General features: G+C 38.1%; 1 protein-coding gene across 9 annotated transcripts in view; it reads right to left on the reverse strand.

Annotated features, from left to right (window-relative positions):
• PCDH15 (protocadherin related 15) overlaps positions 1-13,139 on the reverse strand; it is a 1,819,045-nt gene that overhangs the window by 86,043 nt on the left and 1,719,863 nt on the right. The window lies entirely within an intron of this gene.

Genomic DNA, 13,139 nt, shown 5'->3' on the forward strand with positions numbered 1-13,139 from the left:
CAAGGCCATCAGTATCCCTGGGTTATACTAATTGATGATTTAAAAATTAAAAGTCACTCCAGTGTAATGCAGGTGACTACTCTAAAAGTATTGATTTTACTTAAATGTGAAAGAACTTTTCCAGAAGAAAAACCTATTAAATTCAAGTATTAAAATGTTTAGATTAAAAAGGCAAATGATTTTATAAACAATGGATAATATATACTTTCTTAAGATCTAATAATTTGCTGAAAGCATTTTCAGCTTTGAAATCTTGAAATGAAACTTTGAAATTTATTTTGGCTTATCCCAAAATAATGGAAAATGTCCAGTTGTGTTTTGCAAACATCTATGTAACTCGTCTTTTAGTTCACACTTCCTGGGGAGCCACCGAAGAAGGTCCCCATGGGAGTTAGGGGACCCTTACCCTCAGGAACAGTCTATTACTTGGAAGGTCTAGTCTAAATTTAAAAGGTATTACTGTACATATGGGAATAATTGACTCTGATTATACAAGAGAAATTCAATTAGTCATTAGATCCTCGACTCTGTGGTCTGCCTCCCCAAGAGAAATAATTGCTCAGTGGTTGCTGTTACCTTACGTAAAACTAGGAAGCAGCACAGTGAAAAGAACAGGAGGCTTTGGTAATACTAATCCAGCAGGAAAGGCTGTGTATTGGGTTAATCAAGTGTCTAACAAAAGACCTATTTGTACAGTAACTATTCAGGGAAAAGATTTTGAAAGACTAGTAGATACTGGAGCTGATGTCTCTATTATTGCTATAAATCAATGGCCCCAGCACTGGCCTAAGCAAAAGGCATCCATTGGTATTGTTAGAGTAGGAGCTGCCTCAGAAGTTTTTCAAAGTTCCTTGATTTTACCATGTGAAGACCCAGATGGCCAGGAAGGGACAATCCAATCTATCATTACACTTATTCCTGTTAATTTATGAGGTAGAGACTTATTGTAACAATGGGATGCTGAAATATCTATTCCTATGGATCATTATAGTAATAATAGTAGACAAATGATGAGAAATATGGGATATCGCCTGGGAAAAGGAATGTGAAAAGATAAAAATGGCGAGTCAGAACCTTTAGAATTACAAGGGCAAACAGATCGGACCGGATTGGGGTGTCATTTTTAGGAGCAGCCATTGTTGAGCTTCCAGCTCCCATTCCTCTTGTTTGGCTAACTGCCAAACCAGTTTGGGTGGAGCAATGGCCGCTGAAACAGGAAAAACTGGAGGTTTTAAAAGAACTGGTGCAGGAACAATTGCAAAAGGGACATATAGAGCCTACTTTCTCCCCTTGGAATTCTCCTGTATTTGTCATTAAGAAAAAATCAGGGAAATGGAGAATGTTAACAGATTTAAGGGCTGTTAATGCCGTGATTCAACCCATGACTGCAGCTGAACAACACCTGACAGGACAAAAGGAAAATAAAAAGGCTGGACAAGATATATGGTAGAGGGATGCACAAACAAAAAGCTGGAAAACAGGAAAGATAATTTTATGGGGAAGAGGATTTGCTTGTGTCTGTCTAGGTGACAATCAGGTGCCTATGTGGGTGCCCAACAAACATCTGAAAATCTATCATGAACCACAGCATCTAGTGGACACACCTGTACAGTGCAAATTAAAAGTTTAGGATTGCTTTTAAGCCTCGATTTGCTTTCTCTATGCCTTCTGTTAATCAGAAAAAGCCTGCTTCTCGTTATCAACAGTAAGTTTTACCCTGCGGTAATTAACCAAAGAGGCAGAAGCTGAGTTACAAATGCTTCAGCAATGGCATACCTCCCGGCTACAGCCACAAAAATTTTTGCTTCTGTTTCAGTAGATTTACTAATGTGGGGTGAGGGTACGCTTGTGTTTTTGCAGAAGATGAACAAACTGTGTAGTTGCCCTCAAGATGTGTACAACCATGGAATGGGAGACTGGAGGGACCTATGGATCCCAACCATGGACCAGGTTCCCCCGCTACAAGCCATACTGAGAAACTGCTGGAGCACCAGGGTTTTACCTATAGTTGCTTAACAGACTAATACTTTCTGACTTAACTCCTCTCTACCCTTATACAAGTGACCCTAATAGGTAGGCAGGAGTATCATCACCCCTATTCAGCATGAAGAAGTTACAGAAGATGGACCTTCATCCTTCTGCAATCCCCAGGATTAAGGGTCCTCTTGTAAAAGGGAAAGGGGAGATATGTAGGAAGTATTCAAACCGGAGTGACTCCATTTTGACTAAGGACTAAGAAAAATGAAGCTGGATCACCAACCGGCAATTAAGGGCTGCACAACCTGCAGTTGCCTTGCTCAATTACTTTAATATAGAGGCCACCTTATGCTAGTAATAATGATAGCTGTGGTGGTTTTTACAAAAAAAGAGATGGGGGGGCACGTTGGGAGAAAAGCTGAGTGTTGGGAGAGAAGCTGAGGCAGGGCTTGCATGTCTGCTACACTTGCTGGCTCCTTGCTTCTAGCACTCCCATTATCTCAAGCAGCCATGTTTCTCATTCACTTGATACACTGTCTCCTTTCAACCCCCACATCCTCATCACCTGTTTGGGCACCAATGAATAGCCTGGGGTCCCAGAGCTTGGGGACTTTGCAGCTTCCACACTCGTGATGGTCCCCTGGTCCCACTTTCTCTCTCAAACTTTTTCTCATTCCTTTGACTCTGCTGGACTTCGTTGCTCCCACTACTTGGTGTTGGGTCTGATCACCCCAACATTCCTGCCTCAGCCTCTCGAATAGCTAGGATTACAGGTATGCGCCACCACGCATGGCTAATTTTTGTATTTTTAGTAGAGATGGGGTTTCATCATGTTGGCCAGGCTGGTTTCGAACTCCTGACCTCAAGTGATCTGCCCATCTCAGCCTCCCAAAGTGCTGGGATTACAGGTGTAAGCCACCATGCCTGGTCCCAACTGCTATTTTTTAAAAATATGTTTACTTTTCATGAACCACTGATGGAATTGTAATACTTTATGTATATCTCTTTGCAAAGTTATTAGAATGTATTTGTTTTCCCCTGTTTTTCTTTTAAAATATTCCCAAATCATTTACATCTAATTATTAATGCTCTGTATTATGTGTAAAGATTAAAAATTGTAAAAATACAAATGGCCAATAGTCTTTTATAATGTGTTTAATACACAAAATGCTTTATTGCTTATTAGAAAAATGCCATTAAATGTAAATGGACCAAGGAATACGAAAACTTTATAATTTTATCCATTTACAGGCATCATTAACACATTGGTGTTTGTTCCTTTATGTTTTTTTGATGTATATATGTATGTAATATATGTATATACACACATATACATATAGGATATTATTATCCTAGTTTACTGAAAGAATACACATGCATATACATATAAAAATACATAAGAATACACACACATATATACACATATGCATACACATATACATACGTGTATGTATTCTATGTATTCATATATGTATATATGTGTGTGTGTATTCTTCCAGCAAACTAGGATCATGCAATCCTATAGCTTTGTAATCCAGTTTTTGTCATTAGCCAGCCATTAAGAATTTTTTTGTTTTAACCTTTTTCTATTTTAAACATCATTCTGAGAGGTGACAGCGTGCTGGCAGCCCTCACTCACTCTCGGCGCCTCCTTGGCCTTGGCGCCCAACTCTGGCCATGCTGGAGGAGCCTTCAGCCCACTGCTGCACTGTGGGAGCCCCTTTCTGGGCTGGCCGAGGCCGGAGCCGGCTCCCTCAGCTTGCGGGGAGGTGTGGAGGGAAAGGCACAGGCAGGAACCGGGGCTAAGCACAGCACTTGTGGGCCAGCACGTGTTCCGGGTGGGCGTGGGCTAGGCAGGCCCCTTACTCAGAGCGGCCGGCTGGCACCACCGTCCCCGGGCAGTGAGGGGCTTAGCAGCCGGGCCAGCAGCTGTGGAGGGTGTGCCAGGTCCCCGAGCAGTGCCAGCCTGCTGGCACTGCACTCGAATTCTCACCAGGACTAAGCTGCCTCCCCATGGGGCAGGGCTTGGGACCTGCAGCCTGCCATGCCTGAGCCTCCCCCCAGCTCCGCCGTGGGCTCCTGTGTGGCCCAAGCCTCCCCGACAAGTGCCACCCCCTGCTCCACAGCGCCGGGTCCCATGGACTGTCCAAGGGCTGATGAGTGCAGGTGCATGGCACGGGACTGGCAGGCAGCTCTACCTGTGGCCCCAGTGCAGGATCCACTGGGTGAAGCCAGCTGGGCTCCAGAGTTTAGTAGGGACTTGGAGAACCTTTATGTCTAGCTAAGGGATTGTAAATACACCAATCAGCACTCTGTGTCTAGCTCAAGGTTTGTAAATAAACCAATCAGCACCCTGTGTCTAGCTCAAGGTTTGTAAATGCACCAATCAGTGCTCTGTGTCTAGCTAATTTAGTGGGGACTTAGAGAACTTTTGTGTCTAGCTCAGGGATTGTAAACGCACCAATCAGCACACTGTCAAAATGGACCAATCAGCTCTCTGTATAACAGACCAATCAGCTCTCCGTAAAATGGACCAATCAGCAGGATGTAGGTGGGGCCAGATAAGGGAATAAAAGCAGGCTGCCCAAGCCAGCAGTGGCAACCTGCTCCAGTCCCCTTCCACAATGTGGAAGCTTTGTTCTTTTGCTCTTTGCAATAAATCTTGCTGCTGCTCGCTCTTTGGGTCCACACGGACTTTATGAGCTGTAACACTCACTGTGAAGGCCTGCAGCCTTCACTCCTGAGACCAGCGAGACCATGAACCCACCGGGAGGAACGAACAACTCTGGATGGGAGGAACAAACTCCAGATGCACGCCTTAAGAGATGTAACACTCAACGTGAAGGTCTGCAGCTTCACTCCTGAAGCCAGCGAGACCACGAACCCACCAGAAGGAAGAAACTCTGAACACGTCGGAACATCAGAAAGAGCAGACTCCAGACATACCATCTTTGAGAACTGTAACACTCACCGCGAGGGTCAGTGGCTTCATTCTTGAAATCAGTGAGACCAAGAACCCACCAATTCCAGACACAATACAACAGAAAGAGTAGGATAAAAATATCATAATTATCAGGTAAAATTATTTAAAGAGATATATTTTTTTCTTTGCATCATCATCTCCTTTTTCTCTTTTCTTATTCATTAAATCTTTGTTTTTACAAATCCCTGTGCTAAGGGCTGATATTCAGTAGACTGCAGGGAGGAAATTGCTCTGCCACTTAAAAAGCACTGACCAAGAAGCAGGTCACCTATACTAGGTTCCTCACAAATATCCTTTGCATGGCAGGAAGAAAGATATGTGTTTTTAAGTGAATATATACACATCTATAAATTGTTGTAAACCCCCAGAGAACACCAACATTACCAAAGCTTGAAAGATAGTTTCTAAATAACATTCGCATTTAATAGTCTTTTGTTTTATTTGAGATGGAGTCTCGCTCTGTCGCCCAAGCTGGAGTGCAATGGCGCGATCTTGGCTCACCACCACCTCCGCCTCCCGGGATCAAGCGATTCTTCTGCCTCAGCCTCCCGAGTAGCTGGGATTACAGGTGCGTGTCACTGCACCCATCTAATTTTTGCATTTTTAGTAGAAACAGGGTTTCGCCATGTTGGCCGAGCTGGTCTTGAACTCCTGACCTCAGGTGATCTGCCCACCTCGGCATCCCAAAGTTCTGGGATTACAGGCGTGAGCCACTGCACCCGGCCTATTTTTGTTAAAGAAACTGGTTTGTTTTGATTTGATTTGGCCAAAAAATAGCACTGCTCAATCTGTCTTTAACTTACTTGCCTTTGGCCAACTTGCTCTAATCCAAATTGTTCTTCAGCCAGATCTTCAGGGGCTAATACAACTACTGGAATGATTAAATGCAGGTTTGAGTTTCGTACTGAAAAGGAGTAAGGAACAGAAGACTATATTTGAGGAAGATCTGGGAAATGTAAGAAGTCATCTGAAAGCCGACTCAGTGTCCTGCTCTGCTCTACACCCTTTACAAAGAGAGTATCATAAAAATGTCTTAGTTCTGGTATTTAGAAAGAATAAAAGTCATTCCGTGGGTGCCATTTCTAAACCATGGAAGACTAAATTAATGACCCCAAATCACAAAGCTAGTGAGAAGAACATATAGACTTTGACTCCAAGCCCCATGCAGAGTTTGCCAAAAAACTGATTGTACTGAGAAAAGTATGTGGTGGGCTGAAGATTATTATCAGGTTCCTTGGTTCAGAGATAACACCTGTACTGAACAGATAGCTTTCATTAAAAATTGCAATCTAATATTTCTCACATTTTTCCTTCTATGTAGATACTGTTAAATTCAGTAGGAATTAGATTAAGACAAGCAGCTTTCTCTCTACACCTCTTTTTCAGGACAAAGCAGAAGACAAACACTGGCAGGACATAGAGTTGCTTGTATCCTTATTAGTGATGCTACTTCATTAAATTTCATGTTGAAAGATAATTCAATGTTTTAATTGCATTTAATGCTAATCAGACCCTTACAAATGTAGGTGAGATACACATTCTCATTGTATTATTTTTCTTTTCTCATTAGTTACCCCTAATTTTCATGATGATTACTAACATAATATACCATTAATACTCTCAGGAGGTGGCAGAAAAGATTATGTGTCATGCTGTGATTCATTAATGCCAGAGAAAGAACTGCTTCGTTTTTCAATATTTTATAGGCAGTTCATTCTTTAATAATGAAAAATAAATTTTCTGCCATTCAGAAAATTTCTATTAATACATTTACTTTGAAAAATGGCAATGCTGAGCATATCTATATACAATGGGGTATTTATGGGCTCTCTATATAAACATTCTTAACTTGCTGGCCTTTCCCAGGCTGGGCTTATTTTTTATATGGATTGTGCTTCTTCCTTCTAAAGAAAACTTATTTAATAAATTTCACTGCCTTTTCCATTTTTTTCTACTTTAATTAAAAGAACTTCAAGATTTATTTCCACTTAGCAGATGTACATTAATTACTGTAATTTTACTCCATTTTATGATATACTGTGCTATGATAAGGACCAAAAAATCTTCAATATGCCTTTAAAAAATAAAAAAAAAGAAATATTCTTTTTTTTTGGATAAGTTGATACTGATACTGCTTGAAGACTGTTTGACTGAAGTGTTTCCAGCTGTGCTGTTAGGGTTTGTTTCTCAGGACTTCATGCCTGTACATATAGAGATTATTTTTTTCTTAAGCTTACCATACTCCCAGAAAGAAAAATATCAAGCTATAGATAACCATTGACAACAAGAAAATTCTATGCAAAAAATACTTTATAACATGGTATTAAGATAATACTACTCATTTAAAACATATAAATATGCCTCACACATTTTAATCTGGTCAGTATTCACATAAGAGAACCAACTATCTCATTTAAAATATACAAGGATTTAGAAAAGTTATATTGAGTATTCCTCAGTGGAATAATATTTTCATGAAAATAATACATTAAGGTGTATCTCAAAGAGAACTCATCTAGTTGTGACTTAATGGAAGAATCTATTATGTTGTATTCAGCTTCTTATAATTATTCCTTATTCTACTATTAAGAAGACAAATTGGCATTCTATACTAATGCTGAAGGTGAATTCTGGAAAAAGAGGCCCAGTATTCAGTTTCAAGGGCAAAGAAAAATAGCTGTGCATTCAATAAAACTGTGTTTTTAATAACATGTATGCACTGTGCATGCTGAGTTTGAAACATTTTGATTTTGAGATTACTATTATCTTATAGGGAAAAAGAACAACTCAGGTAATAGGTAACAATGACTACTGAGAGATCTATTGAGAATGTCTATTCAGAGAATGTCTAAGTTCAGAGAGGAATGAACCATGCTCAGTGCTTTATGTGTATTTTCTCATTTATATTCAGATAAAATTCATTAGATAGTGTTGTCATCACTCTGCAGACCTGTTGCTTACAGAAATTAAGAAACCTGTCCACTCCTGGTTACACAGCCCACTCATGGTTAAATAAAACCTCACGTTTGTCTTTTTCATTATGCTTTCGGAAAAGAGTTAGACTTAAATATATCAAAACTTTATTTTTATGTCCTGTATATAGTATATTCATTAACCTTTTTTTCACAGTCTTCGGATTTAGCATACCCATAACATTTGATTAAACTTTAATCAACATTGACTTAAATAAAATGTTCTTGTAGCAATTCCTATCATGACTTCACGTTTTTGGAGCCGGAGCTGCTAGTCATTTCCTGCCGACATGTATGCTTTTTTTTTTTTTTTTTTTTTTTTTTAGGCATCTTTGGGCTCAGCCTCATCTTACACTCATATCTTAGCTCTGAACCAGAATATTGAGCCCAAAAAGAGCCCCATCCTCAAAAGAGGTTGTTTCAGTATCAACTGGTCTTGCCCTATTCAAATGTTACTTAATCTCAAAGTAAATATGTTCAGAGCTCACTGTCAGGGCCTTCTGGGTCTGGAAGCCACACTGTTTATTTTTTCCTATGATATTTGTTCTCTGCTGAGTGTCTAAATCCCTCCAACTGCCTTTTCTAAGATGCAGACTGTTCCCTTTCACTTATTTATTGTTTCCCATTTGGGGCTCTTTATCAACGCCCTATATTATAAAACATCAGCAAGGACTGTGTCTGTGCTTATGTTTTTGAAGGATTTATGAATCTGTCAAAACAGATTCAACAAAATTATGTTGGCATGATTATGCAATTTTTTCAGGTCCAAATGATACTATACTAGTTCATAATCCTGGATTCTAAAACCAAGAACCAATGTAAACACATATGCTAGTTCATACTGACTTTCATTCTCCCTACCACCCTGTCTTTCGGATCCAACCTAACGTATTTGATTATTGGCACCTCTCAGTTACTACCACCTGTAATATAGTATTTCATCTTCCTAAAACATGATTCTTGCCATAAATGACAAGAACACTATGTGGCATTGTTTTACCAAGCATTAAATATCGAGAATTCCTTAACATTAAGTAAAGAGAAGACTAATATTTAGATGGAATCAAACTACACTAACCAATATGAAAAATACTAGCTTATCCCCTTTTGTCAGATTTTATCTTCCATGAAGAATAACTTAAATTAACAGAAAGTTGAATAATTGTTTTCCTTTTTTTAATTTCAAGCTTGTTAAACATTTTTAGAAATGTAATATACATTTCTAAAATTGTATCTCTACAGCTTCATGTTTCTTCTGTTTCCTACAGTATATTACAGTACGCTCATGAGAATTCAGTTATCTTCCCCGCATTTTTTAAAACTCATAAAACAGGCCGGGCACTGTGGTTCACGCCTGTAATCCCAGCACTTTGGGAGGCTGAGGCGGGAGGATCACGAAGTCAGGAGATCCAGACCATCCTGGCTAATACAGTGAAACTCCATCTCTACTAAAAATACAAAAAATTAGCTGGGCATGGTGGCACATGCCTGTAGCACACTGAGTCACACCAGAGATACCAATAATAAAATTCAGAGCACAATTTTAAATCTGGGTCAATATGTGAAAAGTAAGTGAGAGTTTCAGCACAGAGTATATTGTCTCTATTTGGTTTTAAGTAATTTTAAACTTACTTTTTTGGTTGTTTTTTGCATTATGTTTTGGAGTGAGGTGGACTCCAATATCAGGTGTGACTTTGAAAAATTAATAACTCAAGGCCGGGTGCAGTGGCTCATGCCTGTAATCCCAGTACTTTGGGAGGCTGAGGCGGGCAGGTCACGAGGTCAGGAGATGGAAACCATCCTGGCTAACACAGTGAAACCCCGTTTCTACTAGAAATACAAAAAAAAAAAAAAAATTAGCTGGGTGTGGTGGCGGGCGCCTGTAGTCCCAGCTACTGGGGAGGCTGAGGCAGGAGAATGGTGTGAACCCGGGAGGCGGAGCTTGCAGTGAGCCGAGATCACACCACTGCACTCCAGCCTGGGCGACAGAGCGAGACTCCTCCGTCTCAAAAAAAAAAAAAAAAAAGTCCTAAAACATAGGTAATAAAATATAGGATCTTCAAAAAAAGAAAATAGTCATTAAAAACCACAGAAATACTAAAATAATTTGACATCTACTCCTTAATTTGACAGTGCCATACACCATGGGTTGTAAGAAATAAGAGAATATATAGTTTAAAAAAATGCTATTAATACTTTTCTCCAACCCCTAACCCAACCCACTCCTGCAGTTTTTCTTCATAGAAGAAGAGATTTTGCTGGTTTGTTTAAATACAGATCAAAAATATGTTCACCTCTGCTCAATATTGTATAGCTGACATTCTCTTTAAATATATCTGTAGACCAAATGGATACAAATAAACATTCCAACACTATATATATATATAGGAAACCCCAAACAACTTACATGGAATATATATATATATATTCCATGTAAGTTGTTTGGGGTTTCCTAATATTAAGAATTTGTATTACAAATTACATAGGAGTAGAAATTCTAGGTAAGGAGATATAAGTTCAGACGTAACAGATAGGTAATATCAAACTGTTTTCCAAAATGTTTTACTAATTTATATCCCCTCAGCAATATCTGAGAACTTCAGTCACATCACAATTTGATTTTGTCTGGTTTTTTTTTTTTTTTTTTTAGTCATTGTGATAAACGTGGTGGTTTCTTGTGGTTCGTTTTCAATTCCCTAGCAGTTAAGTTTATATATATATACATATATATATATATATATATATATATCCTGTGGAAATTGATAAGCTGATTCTAAATCTTATTTGGTAATGAGCACACGGAGAGAGCCAAGAGACGCCAACAAACCTTGAAGATAAAAAAATAAGCAGAAGACTTACAGTATCAGATATTATAAAACTATAGTAATTCAGAGAGCAGAATGATGCAAAGACAAACAGGTCAATGAAATAGAATAAGGTATTCAGAAATAAGCCTTTACATCCATGACCATTTGACTTAGAACAGAGAGAACACGTCAGTACAATGGAGAAAAAAAAACGGTCTCTTTAGAAAATGATGCTGGTCAATTAAATATCCACATGGGAAACTTAAAAAAAAAAAAATCTTGATCTCCTACATCACTCCAAACACACAAAAAAATTCCATATGGACTGTAAATCTAACATAAAATATGAAATAAAATTTTTGGAAATAAACATAAAAAAACTTCATGTTTTTGTGTTACTCAAAGGGCTTTTAAACAAGACAAAAAGTTGCTCAACATGAAAAAATAATAAATTGTATTAAAACTTTCTGCTCATGAAAAAGCATAAAAAATAGGGTGAAAATACAAGCCATACCTTGGGAGAAGCTATATCCAATACATACATTGAATAAAGATCTGCAATCCAGAGTATACAAAGAATTCTAAAGACTTAATGAAAAAACAAAACAAACAACAGAATGTCCACAGAAAAATGTTAGAAAGAGACCAAAATAGTTGCCACATAAAGAGGATACAAATACTGGCAAAAAACATACAAAGAGACATTAGACTATCTTAACTACTAGGGAATTGTGAACGAACCACAAGAAACCACCACATGTTCATCACAATGACTAAAAAAAAAAAAATCAGACAAAATCAAATTGTGAAGCAACTGAAGTTCTCAGACATTGCTGAGGGGATATAAATTAGTAAAACATTTTTGAAAACAGTTTGATATTATCTATTAAGTCTGAACTTATGTATATCCCCTTAACTAGAATTTCTACTCCTAAGTATATCTGTAATATTAAGAAACCCCAAACAACTTATATGGACAGTATATAGGATATATTAACTGTAGTATATTTGTACAATGAAATTCTCTAGAGCAGTGAAAATGAATCAATTATTACTACATGCAATAACAACATAGATGAATCTCACAAATATAGTGTGAGAAAATGAATCTAAACAAAAATACAATTTTCCTAAGTCTATAAAAATTTCATAAACAAGAAAAACAAATTTATGGTATGGTTGGAAGTTATTCTCACAGGGATGTGGAGCAGGAACTGGTAATGCTCTGTTTCTTGACCTGGGCACTGGTTACACTACCGTGTTCACTTCTTAAATATTTATCTAGCTGCACACTTAGAATCTGTGTGATTTTGCATATGCAGGTTGCATTATGTATGCAGTTTGTAATAAAAATTATACATCAAAAATATTCTTTTAGGCTGGGCACAGTGGCTCGTGCCTGTAATCCCAGCACTTTGGAAGGCTGATGCAGGTGGATCACAAGGTCAGGAGATTGAGACCATCCTAGCTAACAGGGTGAAACACCATCTCTACCAAAAATACAAAAATTTAGCCAGGCATGGTGGCACATGCCTGTAGTCCCAGCTACAGAGGAGGCTGAGGCAGGAGAATCGCTTGAACCCAGAGGCAGAGGTTGCAGTGAGCTGAGATGGCGCCACTGCATGTCCAGCCTGGGCGACAGAGTGAGACACTGTCTCAAAAAAAAGAACAAAAAAATTCTTTTGATATCAGCATTCAACATATCTTGGGGTCTACTGGCTTCAGGTGGTGATAGTCTTTCAAATTACTATGAACCTTACTGACTTTTGTCCTTTTCTAGATTACTGGGTTTCTAAGAGACCATAAATGTCTAGGGGGAAAAATCCTGGCAACAAGTAAAATGAAACATTATTAAAGAGAGAATTATCTTTATAAAAACTAGTGTAGCTACCACATAAAGTTTCTGGATCAACTTGATGGAAATGCCTAGTTTAGATGTTATTTTTGTTCACTAGAATGCATTTTTGTGAATTCAGGCATTTCATTGCCTGTTTTTGAAAAAAAAAGAAAAAAAATTTTAAAATCTCTGCAATTCTCAGATTTTCAGTGAATTACAACTAACCAGTGCCAACTGTATTCTCTTTATGCATAAAATCTCTCTCCAGGCCTGTGGGTTTCCCGTAAGGTAAATTAATTGAAACTAATAGGAAGAATCATTTATTTCCTATGGCTTATTTGGAACTAAACTTTCTTCATAACGCATTTTAATGAACTCTTGTACTTTACCATTCTTATTGGAAATATTAATAGACAATTCAAAATTAAGATACATTTATAGAAGTATGAATAAACAATTTTTAAAAGCTCATTTTCCTCATTTCTTCCCCTTATATTGGTGTTATAGATATCCCATGTCAGTTCAGTATAGCACAAAGTTAAATGGAGGTTCAAGACATTACA

This window comes from Symphalangus syndactylus, chromosome 4, assembly GCF_028878055.3.
Source record: "Symphalangus syndactylus isolate Jambi chromosome 4, NHGRI_mSymSyn1-v2.1_pri, whole genome shotgun sequence".
NCBI classification, from domain to species: domain Eukaryota; kingdom Metazoa; phylum Chordata; class Mammalia; order Primates; family Hylobatidae; genus Symphalangus; species Symphalangus syndactylus.